At 42.5% G+C, this 10,000-nt stretch overlaps 1 protein-coding gene across 3 annotated transcripts in view; it reads right to left on the bottom strand.

Annotated features, from left to right (window-relative positions):
• Positions 1 to 10,000, bottom strand: part of LOC115547803 (guanine nucleotide exchange factor DBS) — a 70,190-nt gene that overhangs the window by 46,680 nt on the left and 13,510 nt on the right. The window lies entirely within an intron of this gene.

Raw genomic sequence — 10,000 nt, 5'->3', positions numbered from 1 at the left:
CCAAACAACTAAACCAAACAACCAATTAACAAACAATGCCTGCCATGTTCGTGAATACTTTCCTGATTCCAATAATCCCTTCCTCACACTCTCTAATGTACAATTATACACAAATAAGGTAACACTTTACAATAAGGTACGCAAAAACGTGGGTAGTTACTGAGGAACGAATGAGTAATGAATGATGAACTACCAGGAGGCCCTAACAGGGCCCTGTTAGGGCCCTAAGTGAGTTACTCAACTGAGGAGTTACTGGTAAACAGACTTGGGGACTACTGTATTCGTTACTGAGTAACGAATGATGAACAACCAGGGCCCTAACAGGGCCCTAAGTGACTTGCTCAGTAACTACTGATCAGTTACTGGTAAACAGACTAGGGGATACTGTATTAATTAATCATTCTGTGAATTAGCAAACTGACCAATTGATTATGAAAGCAACTTAATTTTCCTGGGATTTCACAATTAGTTGTTAAATTAACAGGACACAGACGGGATGATTGTCATATTTTAATAAAGATATTCACATATACACACAATACATACATTAATATTCACATTTAAGGTTTATTATGTGGCATTAGTAATGCTGATGGCTTAAAAGCAATTGTCCACCGCTGCAGGGCACGCTTTAAACCTGCCGCCCTTGGTTTCAAGCGCTGTCGAGGGCTGGCTTGGGTCCCACACTGGATCGACTGGTGGAGCTGGATCTGACTGATGATGAGTTGTTACTCATTCGCGAACCATTGGTTCACCAGTAGTTAAGCTTTTTGAACCATTCGTTTACCAGTAGTTAAGCTTTTTTAATCATTCTTGAGTAACTCACTTAGGGCCCTGTAGGGGCCCCCTGGTAGTTCATCATTCGTTACTCATTCGTTCCTCAGTAACTACCCACGTTTTGCGTACCTTATTGTAAAGTGTTACCCCTCCTTCCTCTCTCTCACTGACTCTCACTGGTGTTAAGATAGTTTGCCTCTTCACTTCCACTGTACATTTACATTTACATTCAGGGCGTTTATCAGACGCTTTCACCCATAGCTCTTTACCAATCTCTGTGGGTACAGCAAGGACGTTCATAGAACCAAGCACTAACCATCACTAGGTTAACCCATTCCCCGTAGACAACACAGATAGCTAGGATAAGACGATACACAATGCTACTATTTTTAAGTGCAAGGACGTACAAACAATAAGTTTGCACCTACTACACCACACAGACTACAATTACACTAAGAGTAAATGTAGTGTGCAGAGTGGAGTGTAGTGTAGTGTGTGTATTGTAGTGTAGTGTGTGTACTATAGTGTGTGTAGTGTAGTGTGTGTACTATAGTGTGTGTAGTGTAGTGTGTGTACGATAGTGTGTGTAGTGTAGTGTGTGTACTAGTGTGTGTAGTGTGTTGTATGTTCATGTGCATATGTATGTGTGTGTATTTATGTGTGTGTGTGTGTGTGTGTGTGTGTGTGTGTGTGTGTGTGTGTGTGTGTGTGTGTGTGTGTGTGTGTGTGTGTGTGTGCAGGTGTGCGTGCAGGTGTGTGCGTCCTCAACAGCCGAATACTCAATCAAGAACACACACATTAAGAAAACAAAACACAGAGCAACACACACACACACATAGACACACACACACACACACACACACACACACACACACACACACACACACACACACACACACACACGGTAGCTATACTGCTGATGCTAGCCATCTGGCCATCGGCATAAGCAAGTTGTGAGTGCGCGCACACACACACACACACACACACACACACACACACACACACACACACACACACACACACACACACACACACACACACACACACACACACACACACACACGCGCGCGCGCTCGTCCTACCCTCGGCTGCGGACCCCATCCTTTCGTCGCCAGGTGAAGAGACGAGCGACCGACGGTCTAATTCCATTCGCTGGTCCGCGGTTACCCGGTTGTCATGGCGAGAGTCCCCGGTTTATACGTTTGTGTGCGTGTGGCTGCGGTTGTGTTGTGTGTCGGATGGGTGGACCCCTCAGCCGGTCGCATCCATCGCGTTACGGAGCGGAAGGAAGGACGAGAGCATCTCTCTCTCTCTCTCTCTCTCTCTCTCTCTCTCTCTCTCTCTCTCTCTCTCTCTCTCTCTCTCTCTCTCTCTCTCTCTCTCTCTCTCTCTCTCTCTCTCTCTCTCTCTCTCTCTCTCTCTCTCTCTCTCTCTCTCTCTCTCTCTCTCTCTCTCTCTCTCTCTCTCTCTCTCTCTCTCTCTCTCTCTCTCTCTCTCTCTCTCTCTCTCTCTCTCTCTCTCTCTCTCTCTCTCTCTCTCTCTCTCTCTCTCTCTCTCTCTCTCTCTCTCTCTCTCTCTCTCTCTCTCTCTCTCTCTCTCTCTCTCTCTCTCAGAGCCCGCCTCTCTGCGTCTACCGTTTCCCGTAGCCAATCACAGCCCTGTGTTGGGTGAGCAGCGGGGGTATAAATGGATGCTGCAGAGGCCTCTCGCTTTCCATCCCACAGGCACACAAACTCACACACACACAAACTCACGCACACGCAAACGTGCGCGCGCGCACACACACACACACACACACACACACACACACACACACACACACACACAACAACACAATGGCCTCACGTTATGTGTGTGTGTGCATGAGTGTGGTTTTCTATATATATATATATATATATATATATATATATATATATATATATATATATATATATATATGATAAATATGTATATGTATATATATATATGTAGCCGAGCTAAATTAATTTGATTTTGTTTTATTTTTTTATCATTGTTCATACCTTTTTTTTATTGTGAACTCCACCAAATATTGGTTCGTAAGTAAGTTGGTTTCGTTGTTTCCTATGGCATGCCTTTTGTTTCCCTGGGGAGTGGTTTGGCGTTGCACCTGTGTGTCTAGCGTCAGTGAGCGCTGATGCACGGAGCTGGTGATATGCGTTTGTGTCTCTCTCCCTTTGATTTTTATGTAAACCCCTTGTTTGTTGCCCTTGAACGGTTGTGGTCAGTCATTGAACTGTTGGAAGGGTGGACTTTTTTAACTCGTAAACTAGCTTGAGCCGGTGGTAGCTTAGTTTTTTCCCGCGTTGATATTTCAAATGCAGTAGTGTGATCCGGTATGTGTGGTCAATTGTTTGCTTCCTTTGTTTTGTAGAGCGGAGAGAGAGATCCCGGATTGTGTGTGACGCCCGTGTTGTTTGGTCTCCTTTTGAAAGGTATGCCTGTTATGTGTTTTTGTTTATGGTATAATATGTAAAATTCTTTATTATATTTTATTTAATTAATTTCTTTGAGATTATTTAATGCTTTGTTTACATTTCTATAATTTATCCCCTACATGTATTCATCATTAGTCACTGTAATGTATTGTGTGTGTTTCCGTAGTTCAGGTTGTATGACGTCAGGACGTAATTGCATGTACTTGTATAATGGCGGACAACAAGTAAAGACGTATTTTTGATTCTAAGCAGCGCATGTGTCCGAGTCACATCAATATACAACATGGTGTCAGAAGAAATCACGGAATGATAAAAGAGAAAAGAAACTAGAACTGCAAGCAGTTATGCAGGGGTCCAAGAAGTGTGCATTTCGCCGGCACAACGCGACAAGAAATGTGCGTTTCGCCGGCACAACGCGAAGCATGTGTTCAAAACGCTACCCTGAACCTGTGGATACAAAGGATTTGACTGTGGTAGGAGTAGCGAGAAGTCAGTGTAGCGTTTTCGCGGCGAAATTTTGTAGAAGATAAACAATTTCCTCGTTTATGGCGCCCCCTAATGGCGAAATTTTCCGAAATTTTTGTCGAACGACATTAAGGTTAGCACCAACATGTGTGTAAAATTTGGACTCGTTCCGATGTCTAATTTTGGATTTCTTTGGATTTTAGATTTTCCACGTCTAATTTAGCTCATAAACCAATATTCAAAACGCTACCGTTTCGTCGTCGAAGGTCCGATCAAAAAAGTGTCTATCATTTCTATGCGTGTGCGTCTGAAGATGCCGTGTGCAAAGTTTGGTGTCGATTGGTCAAGAAATGTGGGAGGAGTAGGGAAAAAACTGTTTTGCGGTTTTCGCGATTTTGCGAAAAAAATTTGCGGACGCAAATGGGCGTGGCCTATGCCAAAAGATGCAACAGACTCCAGTGCATCTGTGTGTGCAAGTTTTTGGACTCTGGGAGGTTCGGTGTGGGAGTTATAGCCCCAAACGCGTATTCCTTGGTATAGCGCCACCTAGTGGCCGGCATGTCTGGATTTGGTCGTCTGCCGTCACCTCACGGACCTGGATCTAGTCATGTAATTGGCGTGTGTGCACCATTTACGGTTTGGGCTGTAGTACCACTTTTAGCTGCTGGAATAAAAATCCTTACAAAAACAATAGGGATCCAACCTGTTGGCTTGGACCCCTAAAAATGGCACAGTTACAGCCACCGTCAAGTTTGAGCCTACAAGGTAATCTTGCGGAAAACTGGAAATTATGGATCCAGAAGTTGGAGCTGTTTTGTACTGCTAGCGGAATAGCTGAAAAGTCCGAGGCGGTGCAGTGTGCTACTTTTCTGCACGTGGCGGGTGAAGAGGCGATAAAGGTTTACAACACGTTTGTCTTCAGTGAAGCTGAGAAAGACAAAATTCAAGTGTTGAAAGAAAAGTTCAAAGATTACTGTGAGCCTAGAAAGAACCTTCCATACACCCGACATATGTTCTTCACAAAGGCTCAAGGACCGACAGAGACCATAGACGCCTACGTGACGGAGTTGAAGAGCAAAGCTAAAGATTGTGAGTTTGGACTCTTTGATACGTGACAGGATTGAATGCGGCATACGAGATGATAGTGTAAGAAGAAGACTATTAAGAGAGGCGGATCTTACGTTAGAAAAAGCCATTGATGTCTGCCGTGCCAATGAGATCACGTCAAGTCAAGTTAAAATGCTCAATGAAGAAGTTGAAGTGCATAAAATAAGACCTGTGAATACAGCTAAGACAGAAAGAGCTGAAAAGGGCAGAACAAAGCCAGCGTCACAGGATGAGCAAAAGGGATTTGATTGCAATAGATGTGGATATAAACATGAATACAAGAAATGTCCAGCTTTTGGTCAGACATGTAAGTCATGCCAGAAAAAGAATCACTTTGCAAAGATGTGCAAGGCACAAGGCCACACAAGGAAAATGCATGCTGTGGAACAGAGTGACAGTGACCATAACATGTTCATTGGCACAATCAATGTGGAACAAGAAGTATGCATCAAAGAGATTGACAATGCAGAGATGGAGGATGGCGATGAGTGGACTGAAGAACTAAAGATAAACAGGAGAAAGGTGAAATTTAAGCTTGATACTGGTGCAGGTTGCAATGTGATGTCAGAAGACACGTTCAACTCACTCGACATCGGAGGAAAGCTGAAAAAATCCACCTGCAGGCTTGTTGCATATTTCGGCCAACAGTCGGCGCCATTGGGCAAGAGAGAACTCACTTGTGTGCACAAAGGACAGAAACACAAGATTGAGTTTGAGATCACGCAGCAAAATGTTCCAGCAATACTGGGGAAGAAAACATGCACTAAGTTAGGCTTGGTGAAGAGAGTGTATGATATAAAAAAAGACAATGACATTCTGAATGACTTTGATGACTTGTGTTCTGGTTTAGGATGTTTACCAGGGATACACCATATTCAGATTGATCCAACTATTTCACCAGTTGTGCATGCTCCAAGAAAGGTTCCAGTGGCTCTCAGGGACAAAGTAGTGGAAGAATTACACAGGATGGAACAGAATGGAGTGATAACAAGACAAATAGAACCGACAGACTGGGTGAGTAGCATGGTGAAGGTGGTCACACCGAAAAAGATGAGGATATGCATGGATCCACAGGATCTTAATCAGGCAATAAAACGAGAGCACTATCCACTGCTAACTGTTGAAGAGGTTGTCTCCCGTATGCCGAAAGCAGGGGCGCCGTCAAGGGGGGGTAAATGAGACGGATTCTAGGGGCCCATGATGGAGGGGGGCCCAGAGAGGCCCCTAATGATGATGAAATTATAATGCAGAAAAAATAATGACACTAAGTTTCATTCTTTTCATGGGGCCCAAAATCCCTAGCGGCGCCCCTGGCCGAAAGCAAAGTACTTTTCTGTGCTAGACGCAAATCAAGGGTTTTGGCAAATTAAACTGGACGAAGAAAGTTCCAAGTTGTGCACATTCAACACTCCTATAGGAAGATATCGGTTCCTCCGTCTACCCTTTGGAATCTCTTCTGCATCTGAGGTGTTCCAGAGATCCGTGGCACAAATGATTGAAGGCCTGGAAGGAGTAGTCAACATTATCAATAATTTGCTTGTATGGGGTGACACAATCGAGGAACATGATCAGAGATTGATAAAGGTCTTGGAGAGAGCAAGGGAGTACAACTTGAAATTGAACAGAAACAAATGTAAAATCAGAACTACAGAGATCAAGTACATAGGTCATGTACTCAGCACTGATGGGCTGAAAGCAGATGATGAAAAAGTGAGAGCTGTGGTACAGCTACCACCACCACAAGACAAACTGGAGCTGATGAGATTCATGGGCATGATACAATATCTTGAAAAGTTCATTCCCAACCTGTCTGAGGTCAGCGCTCCACTGAGAAAGCTGCTAGAGAATGACACGGAATGGCATTGGGAAGAGGAGCAAAAGCAAAGCTATGAACAATTGAAGAAGTTGGTTACCAATGCACCAACACTCAAGTTCTATGATGTGAAAGCACCTGTGACATTGTCTGTGGATGCCAGTTCAGAAGGCATAGGAGCTGTAATACTGCAAGATGGAAGGCCTGTAGCGTATGGATCACGAGCGCTTACTGACTGTCAGTGCAGATATGCGCAAATTGAAAAGGAATTACTTGCCATAGTTTATGGGTGTGAGAAATTCCACCAGTATTTATATGGCAGAGACATTAAAGTTGAGAGTGATCACAAACCGCTTGAGAGCATCTTCAAAAAGCCACTCCACCAAGCTCCCATGAGATTGCAAAGGATGCTTCTCAGACTACAGAGGTACACGCTCAAAGTTACCTATAAGCCAGGGAAAGAGCTGTACATCGCTGACACTCTGAGCCGTGCTTTCCTAAAAGAGCAAAAAGAAGATTTGCTAGGAGAGGAGTTGGAAGTCAACTGGGTTACACCACAACTACCCATCTCAGAAAATAGATTAATCATGTTCAGAAAAGCAACAACGGATGATCCGGAAATGCAAATGCTACGAGACATCACAATGACTGGATGGCCAAAAGAAAGAGATGATGTTCCAAAAGAAATGAAAACATACTGGACATTCAAAGAGGAAATCAGCTATGCATCAGGACTGTTGTTCAAAGCTGCAAAACTCGTTGTGCCAAACCAGATGAGACAAAATCCATGAGTAACATCTTGGCATAGTGAAATGTAAAGAGAGAGCTAGGGATATCCTCTACTGGCCAGGCATGTCAACTGAGATAGAGGGCGTTGTGTCTCAATGTGCTGTATGCAATGAAAACAAAAACAGCAATCCCAAAGAACCTCTACTTCCCCACACACTGCCAGGAAGACCATGGGAGAAGATTGGCACAGATCTCTTTCACTACAATGGTGCAGAGTATTTGCTCTGCGTAGATTACTATTCAAAATATCCAGAGATCACCAAGTTGTGTGACACAACCAGCCGAAGTGTCATCACTGCCATGAAGTCGACATTCGCTAGGCACGGAATCCCAGTTTCCGTAGACTCTGACAATGGTCCACAATATGCCAGTGGTGAATTCAGAGGGTTTTCTGAGAGTTGGGAATTTGAACATGTTACTTCCAGTCCAGGACATGCTCAGTCTAATGGTCAGGCAGGAAGAACTGTACAAACAGTAAAAAACATGCTCAAAAAGGCACAGAGCGGCAATGGCGATCCATACATTGCTTTGCTCGAATACCGCAACACACCGCTGGAGGGTATAGGATTATCTCCTGCACAGCTGTTAATGGGACGTCGTCTAAAGTCCAAACTTCCAGCATCAACAACTCTATTGACTCCTGAAAATAGAGCTCAAGTTCAAGACAATCTGAAGTGCAGACAAATGAAGCAAAAGAGCTACTTTGACAGACAAACACAAAAGTTGCCAGATCTACGAACAGGTGAAAATGTCAGGATACAGAAAGGAGATACATGCCAGCCAGCTGTGGTTGTGGAAAGACATCAGCTACCAAGATCCTTCATAGTTCGCACACAAGATGGACGAGTCTACAGGAGGAACAAAAAGCATCTACTGAAGACAGGCGAGAGGGAATTTCCACCTACAGAGATGCAGGACATTCCCACATACACACACACTGAAACGGCACACACTGGATCTGACACAGAAGGCAACGACACAGAGGTCAATCAGGACACTGACTCAAATGATGGACAAGCACAGTTACAATTACATCACACAAGGTCTGGGAGACAAGTCAAGATTCCAGCCAGATACAGAGACTAGACATACCTTCGAACTCAAGCAGATTGATGCTATGTCACATAGGTTGTGTTAATGGTAGGTGAGTGTTAATGAAAAAAAAAAAAAGAATGTTGTTGATTTATTAATGCATGAGTGTAACATAATGCATTTTGTTGTTGGTATTATTAGATATGCTGTAGAATACAATACAAGTTTATTTGAATGGTGTTAAACCGTGAAGAAAAAGTTTTACCTTATGGCATTGTTTTATGTTACGTGTCATAACTACAACAAAGAAGTGAGACATTATTTTGTGTCAGTTTAATTTAAAACGAAAGCAAAACAAAGCATCTTAAGAAAGGGGATGTAATGTATTGTGTGTGTTTCCGTAGTTCAGGTTGTATGACGTCAAGACGTAAATTGCATGTACTAGTAAAGACGTGTTTTTGATTCTAAGCAGCGCATGTGTCCGAGTCACATCAATATACAACAGTCACAGGATATATTAAGCTAGCGTGAGTGAGCGCTGATGTACGGAGCTGAGTGGAGAGAGAGATCCCGGATTGTGTGTGACGCCCGTGTTGTTTTGTCTCCTTTTGAAAGAATAAACCTCCATTACTCGACTCCTGTGTGTGCCTCATTCAAAGATACAAGACACAACGCAGAAAGACATCGGTTACATATATATATATATATATATATATATATATATATATATATATATATATATATATATATATATATATATATATATATATATATATATATATATATATATATATATATATATATATTTATTACACGGGTCTTTTCAACGTTCCGTTCACTTGCATGGGCACTTCACAACTTCCGGCGGTCAATTATTTTTGGTTATTACACAGGTCTTTTCAACGTTCCTTTCACTTGCATGGGCACTTCACAACTTCCAGCGGTCAATTATTTTTTGATAATTCATTGGCAACGGATGAATAATGACCGCTGTCAAGGTAAACAAAATGACTTTTTGCCTTTGGTATCACTCCGCACGTAGTCCGGTAACTTGTCAATGTAATAAGCGGGATATGTAATAACCCAAGCGCTGTCGGTTGCTAAGCGACGACGTCAACGTCTTGGGCGGACTATTTCTCTGCTGATCAACATTATGAATGCTGTTAACAAATATACATTGTAAATAAATTGTTTCGTTTTGGGAAGTAGCCGTGTAATAAGCGGGATAATGTATAGAACTTCGCCGGTCATTATCGAAAAATAAGCCCCTTCATGGCGGTCTTGCTGTTCGCCCTGAAGGGGCTTATTTTCTCGATAATGACCGGCGTTCTATACATTATCCCTTACATTATACATATGATGAATTTATATCTAGCTAATTGAACTGCCCCCATTATATTGATGTTTTATTGCATTATTCGGTTGAATTGATAATAATATCTTACATAATTGGTTGTGAAAAAATATATACCAATAAAATAAAACAATTATATAGAGGCTACCGGATTTTTTTCTATTGAAGGTATTGATTGTATTTTTTAATTTAATTGTTAATGTAATC

Source organism: Gadus morhua, chromosome 7 (genome assembly GCF_902167405.1).
Source record: "Gadus morhua chromosome 7, gadMor3.0, whole genome shotgun sequence".
Lineage (NCBI taxonomy): Eukaryota > Metazoa > Chordata > Actinopteri > Gadiformes > Gadidae > Gadus > Gadus morhua.
Note: the sequence above shows the minus strand (reverse complement) of the source record. Positions and strands in the feature narration are given on the sequence as shown.